General features: G+C 47.1%; 1 protein-coding gene across 3 annotated transcripts in view; it reads left to right on the plus strand.

Moving 5' to 3' along the window:
- The first annotated feature begins 7,159 nt into the window (after nt 1–7,159).
- Nucleotides 7,160–13,199, plus strand: part of CAB39 (calcium binding protein 39) — an 80,212-nt gene continuing 74,172 nt past the window's right edge. For 2 of the 3 annotated variants that reach the window (XM_066345094.1, XM_066345093.1), the window contains exon 1: nt 7,160–7,497. The gene's annotated coding sequence lies outside the window, so the exon portion shown is untranslated. Of the gene's footprint in view, nt 7,498–8,235; nt 8,255–13,199 lie in introns of those variants that run through there. The other variant, XM_066345095.1, reaches the window with a different exon arrangement.

Below are 13,199 nucleotides of genomic sequence, written 5' to 3' on the forward strand. Positions count from 1 at the left end.
TGTATCCATCAAATCACCAAATATTGCCTTCTAAATATATATATATATATTTATTTTTTTTTTTTTTTTTTTTTTTTTTTTTTGTATTTTTCTGAAGCTGGAAACGGGGAGAGACAGTTAGACAGACTCCCGCATGCGCCCGACCGGGATCCACCTGGCACGCCCACCAGGAGCGAGGCTCTGCCCACCAGGGGGCGATGCTCTGCCCCTCCTGGGGGTCGCTCTGCCGCGACCAGAGCCACTCTAGCGCCTGGGGCAGAGGCCAAGGAGCCATCCCCAGCGCCCCGGCCATCTTTGCTCCAATGGAGCCTTGGCTGCGGGAGGGGAAGAGAGAGACAGAGAGGAAGGAGGGGGAGGTGGAGAAGCAAATGGGCGCTTCTCCTATGTGCCCTGGCCGGGAATCGAACCCGGGACTCCTGCATGCCAGGCCGATGCTCTACCGCTGAGCCAACCAGCCAGGGCCTAAATATTTTGTTTTCTGATTCACTCATCGTGCTCATGCCCACTGCCACAGTCCTCAGCCCTCATGACCTCTTGCCAGAACAACACTGCTTCCTACTGATCTCACTGCCTCTGATCGGCGCTTCTTCTCATCCATGGTGCACACAGGATCAGAATGGCGTTTCTAAATCTACAGCACACAGCTGAGCTTGCCACTCTATGGCTTAAAGCTTCCATGCCGACTTCATCCACCTCCACTGCCTTCATGATGAAACTGTTTTCTTAACATGGATGAGATAGCTTTTCATTATTAGACCTTTGCTTTTTTCTCTCCACCCTTCTCTGTGCTAATTCCCCTCCTCAACCCTGCTGTTTTTGTGACAACATGGATGGACCTTGAGGGCATTCGGCTAAGCGGAATAAGTTGGACAGAGAAAGACAAAAGCTGTATGTTCTCATTTATATGCAGAATCTCAAAGAACTGAATTCATAGAAATAGAGAGTAGAGTGGTGGTTACCAGTGGCTGTTTGTAGAGAAAATGGGGAGATGTCTGATCAAAGGGCATAAACTCCTAACTATAGGATAAATAAAGTCCGGGAATCTAATGTACATCATGATGACTATAATTAATAATAGTGTATTTATATGATTTGCAAGCTATTGAGAGAATAGATCCTAAATGTTAACACCATACACATCTACACAAAATCATAATTATGTGAAGAGATGAAGGTGTTAACTGAGCTCACTGTGGTAATCAGTTTTGCCACATAAACCCGTATCTAATCATCATGTTGTACATCTTAAACTTACATGCGTTATATATTAATAATACTTTGATCAAGCTGGAGGGGGGATAGCAATTTAAAAATCCCCTCCCCGGCCCTGGCCGGTTGGCTCAGCGGTAGAGCGTCGGCCTGGCGTGCGGGGGACCCGGGTTCAATTCCCGGCCAGGGCACATAGGAGAAGCGCCCATTTGCTTCTCCACCCCCCCCTTCCTTTCTGTCTCTCTCTTCCCCTCCCGCAGCGAGGCTCCATTGGAGCAAAGATGGCCCGGGCACTGGGAATGGCTCCTTGGCCTCTGCCCCAGGCGCTAGAGTGGCTCTGGTCGCGGCAGAGCGACACCCCGGAGGGGCAGAGCATCGCCCCCTGGTGGGCAGAGCGTCGCCCCTGGTGGGCGTGCCGGGTGGATCCCGGTCGGGCGCATGCGGGAGTCTGTCTAACTGTATCTCCCCGTTTCCAGCTTCAGAAAGAAAAAAGGAAAAAAAAAAAAAAAAGGTAAAAATCCCCTCCCCACGCTCGAGCTCTACGCTCTCCAGATTGAATATTCATACGCACGTCCCCAAATTCCCCCATGCTTTCTGCCTTTTGGTGTTGTTTGCATTGCCGAATTTTTTGCTCCATAAGATGCACTATTTTCCCCCCAAAAGTGGAGGGGGAAATAAATGCCTGTGAGTCTTTTTTGGAGAGAAAAATATGGCATTTTATTAAATATTTTAACACACCATTTGGTTCAGAATATTTATTTTCCTACTTAAAACGCTAGGTGTGTCTTCTGGTCAGGTGCGTCTTATGGAGTGAAAAATACAGTATTTTCCTTGAGCATTTCCCTCCATCTCCAACTGGCTAAATCGTATTCACGCTTCATGTCTCACTCAGCCATCACTGCCTGTTGACCTGTGTGTATCTCCCGAACTACAAGCTCATTGAGAGCAGGGGCCACATAGTGCTCAATGTCCCAGCCCCATAGCTTGTGCTCAGTAATTATGCGCTCTCAGAAAGTCGGTGTTGAATAAACAAAGTCTCAACGAGCCTGAGAGCAGGTTTGGTGGGTAGGAGACAGTGGGCAGGGTGGGCGGACAGGAGGAACAATTGAACAGGAGAGCTATAAAGTTCAAGCTTCAAAGGTAGAGTGTTGGGACTGAGAGACCAGGGCGGGGCTAGCCGAGTGCTTGTTGAAGTGGAGTGGAAGAGAAGGTCACTGGGGCAGAGAATAGGAGGGACTAGGACCCAACATATTACATGAGCGGCACTTACAGCGCCGGGGAGAAGTCAGGCACAGGGTGCGGCGGGCAGGGAAGCTGTGAGTCAGGCTCCGAAGTCCTTTCACAGGTGGTGTGATTAAGGCAGGGAGGTGCCTTCATCCTATGGCCCAGCTTCAGTGGAGGAGAGGAAGGGAAAGGACAGTGATGGAGTATTTACCCAGGACCAACAATGACTGGAGAAGGGTGACCCTGCCCCCCACCGACCCTGAGGTCTATATGGACTTGGCCTGGGAGAGTGAAGCGCTTCTGTGAAGGGTTTCAAGGTGAAGAGATGGAGAAATTTCCCGGAGGGCAGGCGTGCCTACAAGGACATATGTGAACAGAATCGGCTTGCCCGAGAACCTGGTTGGAGGGATGGAGAAGGTGTGAATTCAAGCGGCCAATGGCAGGGGTCCTTCTGCTTCGGCTCTGGGTTAGTTCCTGCTCCAGAATTGTCTGCCATCTCACTGGAATCCTGCTCTGACCCTCACGGTGAAGGAATCAAAAACTCGCCAGTGGGGCCATCCACCCCCCGTGCGGTCTTGCATTCTGCGGGAAATTGGGTCTTGACATGTTTTTTTGTGGGATGTCAGCACAATCAAGGCCTCCTTTGGGGACTACAATAAAAAATAACTCTCATCTTAAAAAGAAAAAGAAAAAAAGAAGGAAGAAAGCTGTAGGGGTAGAGTCCTTATTGAACAAAGTTTCAGAATGAGATAAAGCTTGCTTTCCGCGCTCAGGAGGGCCGGGGCACCACGCTTCTGTGCTGGCTCGAGAAGCAAAGAGCGGCTCCGAACCAGCCTGCTCAGGGCTTGTCGGCTGACGGCTTTCCGGGCTGTAGCTTTTCTTTCTTTCTTTCTTTCTTTCTTTTCTTTCTTTCTTTCTTTCTTTCTTTCTTTCTTTCTTTCTTTCTTTCTTTCTTTCTTTCTTTCTTTCTTTCTCTCTCTCTCTCTCTCTCTCTCTCTCTCTTTCCTTTCTTTCTTTCTTTCTTTCTTTCTTTCTCTCTCTCTCTCTCTCTTTCCTTTCTTTTCTTTCTTTCTTTCTTTCTTTCTTTCTTTCTCTCTCTCTCTCTCTTTCCTTTCTTTCTTTCTTTCTTTCTCTCTCTCTCTCTCTCTCTTTCTTTCCTTTCTTTTCTTTCTTTCTTTCTTTCTTTCTTTCTTTCTTTCTTTCTTTCTTTCTTTCTTTCTTTCTCTTGTAGAAGCTTTCATTTCAATGATCAAAAGAGCGCAGTAAATGGAATCTATACCGACTAACACGAGGCATGCACACCTACCCGATGAAACTGAGGTTGGGCTGCAGCTTTTCCAACAGCTTCCAACGTGCTGGAGATAAGCTGCCCACGGTCGGGTCTTTCCCCTTCACATGCTGCCACTGGACTCATATTTCAAACGTTCAGTTAGGTTCTTCTGACACATTCCCTAGCAAGAGTAGTCTAGTTTTCTTCTTTTGTGGGTTGCACTGATTTGAGGTTTTAGTATCAAGATTGTAACAAGAAGAAAGATAATCGGCATTCTCCCATCCCCCTCCCAGACCAATGGAATCACTGTCTGCATTTCAACAAGATCCCCTGGTAATTCCAGGGGCATTAGATTTTTGAGAAGCCTGCGGTGGCGGCGCAGTGGATAAAGCATCAAACTGGAATGCTGAGGTCACCGGTTTGAATCCTTGGGCTTGTCCGGTCAAAGCATATTATAGGAAGCAACTATTATGTGTAGATGCTTCCTGCTTCTTCCTCACTTTCCTTTCCTCTCTCTCCCTTTCTCCCCTCTCTCCAAAAATCAATAAATAAAATCTAAAAAATAAAAGATGTTGGAGCTGCCACCCTGGGCCTTGTCATTTACGGAACACTGCTCCTTCCCTGATCTCCCTGCGGGCACCCTGGCTCTCCATGGGCCTCCATTCCAGCCCACTCCCCTATGGTGCTGGCTCCAACAATCCTTTCAGCCGCTGTGCTGTGGGTCCTCCCCCTCCTCCAGGTCTCTCTCCTCCCCTGCCCTCTCCCACTGCCCCCACTCCCCACCCCGCCCATTCCCCTCACTGCCTCCTAGCTGGCTTGGGTTCAACAGTCAGCCATTATTGGGACTACTTCCTTGTACACACCCTCTCCTTCCTTTGCTCTTTCTTTCTCCATGGAGTTCCCTAACAAAAATAACCCTGGTTGACTCTAACTCCCCACCTTTCCAGCAACCTGTGGTGGGTGAGACACAGAGTGACCCTGGCTGGTCCTGCTTGACTCCTCCTCTTCCCCCAAATTTCCCCAGCCCCGCCTCTCCAGCTGATGGAAGCCCTCAGAAGGGGACTTCGTACATCCCGGCACCTCTGTCCACCGGCCCCTGGCCCTGCGCCCGCACTCTGCCTGCCCTCTGCCCCTCTGAGTGAAGGCCACCCTGCTGGTCACAAGACCAGACCCTCCCCGTGCACTGCAACTTGCTCTTCCTGCTCACCCAAGGACGGCTTTCTAGAAAATGCTCCCCCCCCCCCCACACACACACCTCCCATCACATTTTCCCTCACTACCGAATCATTCCCATCAGCACTTAAGCTGGCTGGAATAGCTCCCATTCTAAAAACAACAACAAACAAAAAAAGAGGAAAAAAATCTGTTTGACCCCATATTCTCCACCAGCTACCACCTCAATTCTCTGCTCCTCTTTAGAGTAAAACTTCATGAAAAAGTTCTCTACACTCATGTTCTCTCGTTCTAGAGCCCCCATGTTTTCTAGAGACCAATCTGGTTAGGCTTTCCCACCCACTTCCACTGAAACAGCTCCTACCAAGGCCAGTAGTTACCTCTATGGTGCTGATATCGAACACTAATCGCCAACACCAAGCTTGCTTGAACTGTTAGTCAGAATCGGTGGCCCAGATCCATCCTCTGACCCTTCGTCCCCAGCACATGAAGCTCTCCTGGGTCTTTTCCTGACAGCCTGACTCCTCTCCTCAAAACCTTTTGCTAGTTCCTTATCATCTCTCTCATCTCTCAAGTGTTGGGGGCTTCTGGCTCATTCTTGACTTTGCTCTAACTTCCTAAAAGACCTCATTGAGCCTTGAGATTTTACTTACTCTAGGGGACTCCCCAAATTCTATCTCCAACCTGGACCTCTCCTCCAAACCTCAGACTTCTAAATCCATCATCCCTGGATGTCTAACAGGTAGTTCAAAGTTAATATGCCCCCAGATGTATTTCCGAGTCCTTCCCCCCTTTACATCTGCTTTTGTTTAAGTCTTCCCCATTTCACCAGATTGTATTTTCCAGTTGCTTGAGAAAACAAAACCAATCAACCAAACGAAAACCTTAGAAATCAGCAAAATCCTACCAGCTCTACCCGACAGTCTAGAACCCAACCACTTCTTTTCTCGTCCCTGCTCTGACGCTGGCCCAAGCCTGTCTTCTGTTGACTGGATTATCTCAGAAGTGTTCTCACAAGCCTCCATGCTGAAAATCTTCATGCCCATCAGACTGGTCTTCACAGCATAACCAGAGTGATCCTTTTAAAAGGTCAGACCGCATCCTTTCTCTGCTCAAAACCCTCCAAGTAGCTTCCCATCTCATTCAGAGTCGAGACCAAAGGTCTCATTTCAGCCTATCGGGTCTCCGTTCTCTCCTCTCTGCCCTCTTCCCTCCCTCGGGGATCTTGCCTGGTCTCAGTCCTTGCTGTTCTCTCTGCTTTTCCATGCACACAGGCCATACAGCGCTCTTACTTCAGGTACCTGCTGCCTGTACAGGAGAGCTGTAGATAACAACACCCCGCACTTTCCCCCTTCCTTGGCCTCTGCTGTTTTTCTTCAGAACACGGAAAACTATCCGACGTCATATATGTGCTGGTTTACTTGTTTATTCTTTGTCTCAGGAGCAGGGACTGTTTCGTTTGCTGCTCCACCACCTAGAACAGTGCCTGGCACACAGTAGGTGCTCAAAAATCCCTGTCCAATTACAAATAAAAACCAAAGAAACAAAAATATACATGTATGGCATTTTTATGTTCCAGATTGTGCTGTTTGTAATGCCTTTTCTGGTTCATCTTCATAGGCCTACGGTCCTGAATTCTTACACTTCTGTGTGTGTGTGCTTCACGGGACCCAGGCATAGGGACAGGAAATAGCCCATGAAGACCAAATGGTGGAGCTGGGGTTTAAATCCAGGCCGTTGAATCGTATTAATCACGATCATTCCATCACTGTCCACGTCTCTCAGAGGATGCTAAAATGAGTTATCTGTCTGTCACAGGATGACGGATATAATCTACACACTTTGATTATTGGTCTTTAGCAGAAATAATGCTTTGTTAAGAGTTGAGCCCTGGCCAGATAGCTCCTGATGCACAAATGTTACGGGTTCGATCCTTGGTCAGGGCACATACAGGAATAGATTGATATTTCTGTCTTCTCTCCCTTCCTCTCTCTAAGAAATCAATTTTAAAAAAAAGTTGAGGAAGTGGTCGTGGAAAGTGAGCGTGATATTCCCCCTGGAAGCGTGCTAAGATAGGAGGGGCTGAGCACCAACATCAGGTGGCCGTGAAAGAAGAGGAACTCCCATTCTCAGCTTCTGCTTTTCGCTGGGTCCCCTCCTTCTTCGGCCTCTGCAGGGACTCCGGCGCCGAGTCCTCCCGGCCACCAGGGGGCGTCCGAGGCCAAAGGGGGGCGTTGCGGCACCGCCCGACGTCGCGCCCTCAGCGGCTGCGCAGTGCGCACGTCAAAGCCGGGCTCGGGCCGGGAACGGGGAGCGGCGCGGCCTGGGAGAGACTGAGCCACCCGGAGCCGGGCGAGGGCGAAGGCACGGGCGGCGCCGGCCCCGCAGCAGCAGCCGGTGATCGAGCGCAGCAGTGCGGCGGCCGCCGCGGGAGTCCCTGGGCCGCCGCCGCCGCGGGAGCCCGTCACCGGGAGCAGGAGCAGGCGGAAGACAACGGAGGGGCCGAGCGCCCGAGCCGCGCCGCGGGGACCGAGCGAGCAGCCCGAGGCGGCGGCGGCAGCGGCCGAGGACGGGGACGGCGACGACGCGGAGGCGGAGAGGGAGCCGCCCGGCGCAGCCTCGTGAGTGACCCCGGCCCTGCCCTGCTCGCGGCGCGGGCGCCGGCGTGGCTTCCGCCTGCCCGGCCCGGCCCGGCCCGGCCCGTCCCGTCACCGGCCCCGGGGCTGCCTCCATTTTCTCGGGCGGCCCGGCCCGGTCCCCTCGCCGAGCCGACCCCTGCGCCCTCCGCGGCGGCGGGGTCCGGGCGCCCCTGGCTCGCCGGCCGGGGTCCGGAGGGCCGGGGAGTGCGGGCCGGACCGGCTGTCACTCCCGCCGACCCCGGGCTGCAGCCGCCTGGCCGCTGGCTGCTGGCCGCCGGGACACTCTGTGTCACTCCGAGGCGGGGAGCATCCCCGTGCTGTGCCTTCGGGGAAAATGTCTGCTCTCTGAGGAGGAGCGGGGCGGCCGGAGCGTCCCCGGGTGCGGCCGCGCCCGAGGGATTCAAAGGTGAAGCCGGGTCCGCGGTCTCCGCCCGCGGGGACCTGATGCGCTGGTGTGGGTGATACGGCCAGGGCACCGATAACACGATACCAGGAAGGAGGCGATAAGAGGCCTGTGAACGAACTACAAGGTGCTAGGAAGGAGCCCGGGAAGATCGGACCCACCTATCGCTTCCGCCCCGCAGAAATCTGGAAGGCGTCCTGGGCGAGGCGATGCCTAGCTGGGTCTGGAAGGCCCGGTGGGATTTGGGAGCGGAGGGTTGCAGAAGATGTAGTGAGTGTGTGGAGGGTCAGCAAAGCTAGAGGACGAAGGTGAAAAGGCACCATGTAGAAGTAGTGGGTAATTCATTGATTTTGATGCCTGGGACCATGGTGGGAAGTAGGGGTGGGCTAAAGAGGTAATTTGGGGGGAAGGGTCTGATCCTTGAATATGCTGGAGAGGAGCTGTTTGAGTGACATTCTACAGGAAACTTAAGGGTTCATTTCTCAGTGACTCATGAGTCCGGAAATGTAAGCTAGGGGATATTAAAGGCGCTCTTGTGAAAGGAAGGAGAGAGGGCGGCCCAGTCAAGAGTTGACATTCTGTGCCTTGAATATAATGCAGTTTGAGATGGATTTTGACAGCTTCCCGGATATTCAAATAAATCCATGTCCAGGTTAAGCAAAGTACCGTTTGCAGAAAGCTTCATTAACTGTCTTGCTCTTAAGAGGTAATGGAAGGGGGTGTTTAAAATAGGTTTATCTCCACATAAGGCGTTTCTGTTGGTGCAGTTCACTAAAATGCATCAAAACTCCTTGCATTGTGTGTTAGTTTGGAATCACTGAGCTGAACATAGCTTCATTATAACATTTGTGTAAAGCAGTCTAAATTGATGGTTTTAAAAGTCTAATTGTTATTGGTATTCTCGGTTAGACAGTTGGACAGAGAACCTTTTTATAGAAAGGTAAAATGTTCATTTTTAGTTATTAAAATCTTTATATGAGAGCCAGAAGCAAAAGTCTTTAGCTTTATTTTATACATTTAGTTTTGTTTTATACAAGTAATTAGCTGTATTTGAAGTCTAAACCTGTGGAAGCACCAAGAACCTGTGTTAGCTTTGTGAGCACTTCTTTGTTTGCTTCTGTGACAAGTGAATGTCAACTTTTTTTCAGTAAAAAAAGGTTGTAAAATACAGGAAGTATTGGAAAAAACTTTTTAATTATCTTTTGTACTCTTATCACTTAGATTTGGTTACTGATAACATTTTTGTATATTTCCTTTTTAGTCTTTTTATGTTTATTATTTACATAGTGAAATAAACTGCATATATATAAAACACTTATTAAGCTTTTTTGTCATTAAATGTATTAAAATATTTTTATTCAGGTAAGGGGGAGTCTTTTAAAAGACATTTTTTTTCTGACAAGGTTGCATTGTTTATGTCAGATAAGATGCAGTAGTCATGCATTTTACTTAATAACTGTTACTGTGGACAGAATATTTTCTAAAGGTTTCATGTTTGAAGTATATTTATTATCTTTTCTGTACAATTTAGATCCTATTGCTTATTGAGTATATATTTTTTTGGCCCTGGTCAGTTGGCTCAGTGGTAGAGCATCGGCCTGGCGTGTGGAAGCACCAGGTTCCATTCCAGTCAGGGCACACAGGAGAAGTGACCATCTGCTTCTCCACTCCTCCCCCTTCCTCTTCTCTGTTTCTCACCCTCTTCTTCCCACAGCCATGGCTTGAATGGTTTGAGCAAGTTGGCTCCAGGTGCAGAGGATGGCTCCATGGCCTCACAGGCGCTAAAATAGCTTGGTTGCTGAAAATGGAGCAGCAGCCCCAGATAAGCAGAGCATCCCCCAGTAGAGGGCTTGTTGGGTGGATCTGGTTGGGCGTTTGTGAGAGTCTGTCTCTCTGCCTCTCTACCTCACAATAATAATTTTTAAAAAGAATAAATATTACTTGAGATGCATCTTGCCATCAGGTATAGAAGAGATCACACATCTCTGCTATGTAAGAGGATGTACTTTTTAAAAAAGCATTATAGAAAGATTATTTTCAGAGCTGGCATATCTCCCATACAGTGTAAGGCACCTCCCATTTCTACCCCCTCACCTCCAGTCTTATACTACAGCCATCCATATAGGCTAAGTACTTTTTTTAAAATTTATTTTATTTTTTTTTATTTTACAGGGGGTGGGGTGGGTGGGCAGGAAGCATCAACTTATGTGCCTTGACCAGGCAAGCCCAGGGTTTCAAGCCAGCAACCTCAGCGTTCCAGGTCAACGCTTTATCCACTGTGCCGCCACAGGTCAGGCTAGGCTAAGTACTTTTGATCATGACATTACAAAGGTTCAGGCTAGATGCATTTAGTTTTCTGTTGGCATTTGTTTAGTAAATATAGAATTTGTAATGAAATAATTTGTCGCTATAACAAAAAGGACTTTAGTTTTTATTTCAAGGGACTTTGCATTAGTTCGTTAGCATTTTAGATTACAGATTCTTGTTTAAACCAGTTTTCCCCTTGTGCTTTACATTTTAAAGTGTATTACTGAGGTCTCTGTTTCTATTTCTAATGGCATATAAAGTAAAATGCTGAGCTAGATTGTATAAATTTTCATAAAGCCAATCAGAAGAATAGCTGGTAAAGTCCAGTTTTAAGTATGAGATTTCATTTTATAATTTGGTTTTATTTGAATCTTATTTGTATATTGCAAATGTGTATGCCGCAAGGCATCCTTTATTACTTTTGAACGTTTACTAAAGTTTTTTCTTTTAATCATCTTTTATAGGTTATAGATTTCTGTTATTACTACCCTACTTTCCTCAGAGCCTGTTTTCCCAGGAGGGGTTGATCACCAATCGTTCAGTTTCACCATGAGCCATAAAAATACAGACACAAATCCAAACTCTCCCCCCATCTGACCTCCACAGCACGCAAAAATAAAATTTAGTGTAAGGTGGAATTTCATTTCAGGTAGTGTGTTTTCTATTTTAAAATCCATTTCCCTCTTTTTCATGTATCGTTTTAATTAGGAATTTGATTTTGTAAATTTTGTCTGGTGTTAGAGAAATAGGAGTGTTATGGGTAGATTGATTTGGATAATGGCAAAATGTTGGTAAAACATTGGTATATGATAAAATTTTGGGAAAGACAATGAAATCTCAACCCCTCGGGCTTAGATTTTTTGTGGCTTGTTTAATTATTGAGGTATAAAGATCTTGTGTTTCGTGTGAATGTGTATCAAGCCAAGTAGCCTAAAAATTGCATTACAATGTAGTCAGTCTATATTTCGATTTTTATTTGAGAGAAGGCTGGTATTGGATCCATCTCTAATTAAAGAAGGAATTGAGCTATATGAAAGTTCGTTCTTTGAGTGTCTCACCACTCTAACGACTATCCACATGGACCCTAATCATGACCTTTATCAGCCCACAGTAAGGGGGGGGGGCAGGGCAAAGTGAGGCACATACCTCCCCCACCAGCATTTGTGAAGTAGCCCAGCCTGGGAGTAATGCTACATGGTCTGCTTCTCTTTCTCAGGCCTTCCAAGGTTGTAAGAAGAGTTACTGAAGTACTGAGTGACAGATGATAGACTGATGGTGAAATTAAGGTTAATAGCTTGTTACCATCAGCATTTTTTTAATATAAGAGAAGGTTTATTTAGAAAGTCCCAGAGGTAGAAGAAGTCCCCATCAGCGTTTTGTTTTAGGATGTGCATATACAATATGTGCGTCATCCTCCAATGTGCTATTTCTACTTCCCTGAGCTGCCTGGCCCCACTGTGCTTATATCTTTTGCTAGAGATAGAGAGGTGTGATGAACGCAGAATTGTGGCTTGTTAGCAACTGTGGCGTTAAAGCTGGCAGAGGAAGGAGGAAAGGCATGCAGGGAATTGCAAGAGGTCAGTCAGGTGTGAAGTGGCCCCGAAGGAGGGAGGTACAGCCTGCCCTGGCCATATATGTTAATGGTGTCTAGTGCAAACCTGTCTGTATAATCCTTAATGCGTTGTGTCTAATTTCAGATTTTGATACTCTGAACTCAGTCTTTAGGTTGTTGGTTTGTGTTTGCTTGTTTATATATATGTGTTTTTATATGCATAGATACAGAGATGAGAAAATCTAGTTAACCAATGTTTAGTAGCAGTCAGGTTTTATGGTAATTAATCCTCAGGAGCATTATCCAGCAGATAAGTTGATGACATAGGAAATGTGATGATGTTAAAACATCACAACACTTTGATTCTTTTGATAAAATGTTGGAGAGACAACATGTACACTTTGTAGCTCAAGCTTAAATTAAATAGCTACTTTATAACTGATGAACTGTAGTTTGCTCTTTAAAGGGTGCTGTTAACAGGTTAGTCACTAGTACTTTTCACAGTCCATTATGTATCATCTGTTCAGGCACAAGGAAAGAATAGCTTGAACAGATTTTTGTCTACATGTCTATAGTTAAGCCTCACTCTGGGCTTTATAGAATTCTGAGTGTCAGTGGTTAAAAGCACGGGTGCAGCCAAACCCTCTGGGTTGTTGAAACTCTCAGCCCTGCTTTGGACTCTGTAACTTTAGGCAGGTTCCTTCACTTCTCTCTAGCTTAGATTCCTTGGATAACAGTGATGAACCATATCTGCAAAGATTGTAGGGGGCTTAAATGAGTTATTGCCCCTAAAGTGCTTCCAACAGAGCCAGGCACATACCAAGCGCGGGGGACAGAGGAAGTTCTGTGATGGCGCTGATGGTAGGCCGTTCAGGTGGAAGAAATGTGAGAACTTCAGAAACCCTCTAGTCAGTATGGTCTGCAGTTGGGAACACTGAGGCGCACTGTAACTTGAGCAGTGACTTGGAGATGAAACTGGTGGAGCTTTCTGCAAACTGGAGTCACTTAATTAAGGTTGTGCAGCTTTTTATTAACCACAGACTGATCTAGATAGAGCCTGGTTCTCCTCATTCTTTATCCAGTTGGCTTGAAAGAAATTGTTCCATACTTCATGCAGTAATGTCATCTTTGAACCTTTTCACTAACTAACATTTACAGAGTTTGTATTCACATACTATATGCTCTTTGCCACACAATTCTTGTTTTAAGGTGTTGAATACCAATGGCTGTAATTATGATTATACCTGGCATGTGTTTTGGGAGTGGTTGTATGAAGTTAAAGGTTGAAAAGACAAAGAATCAAGGGAGATGGACAAAAGTAGATTGAGGGAGAAAATGACCATTTCAGTACCATTAAATGCAGGGCACACCTCTGAGTAGATAGCGCTGTTTCCCAACAGCGTTAACAGATGGGAAACGGAA

The sequence above is a fragment of the Saccopteryx leptura genome, chromosome 7, assembly GCF_036850995.1.
Source record: "Saccopteryx leptura isolate mSacLep1 chromosome 7, mSacLep1_pri_phased_curated, whole genome shotgun sequence".
In the NCBI taxonomy this organism is placed as follows: Eukaryota; Metazoa; Chordata; class Mammalia; order Chiroptera; family Emballonuridae; genus Saccopteryx; species Saccopteryx leptura.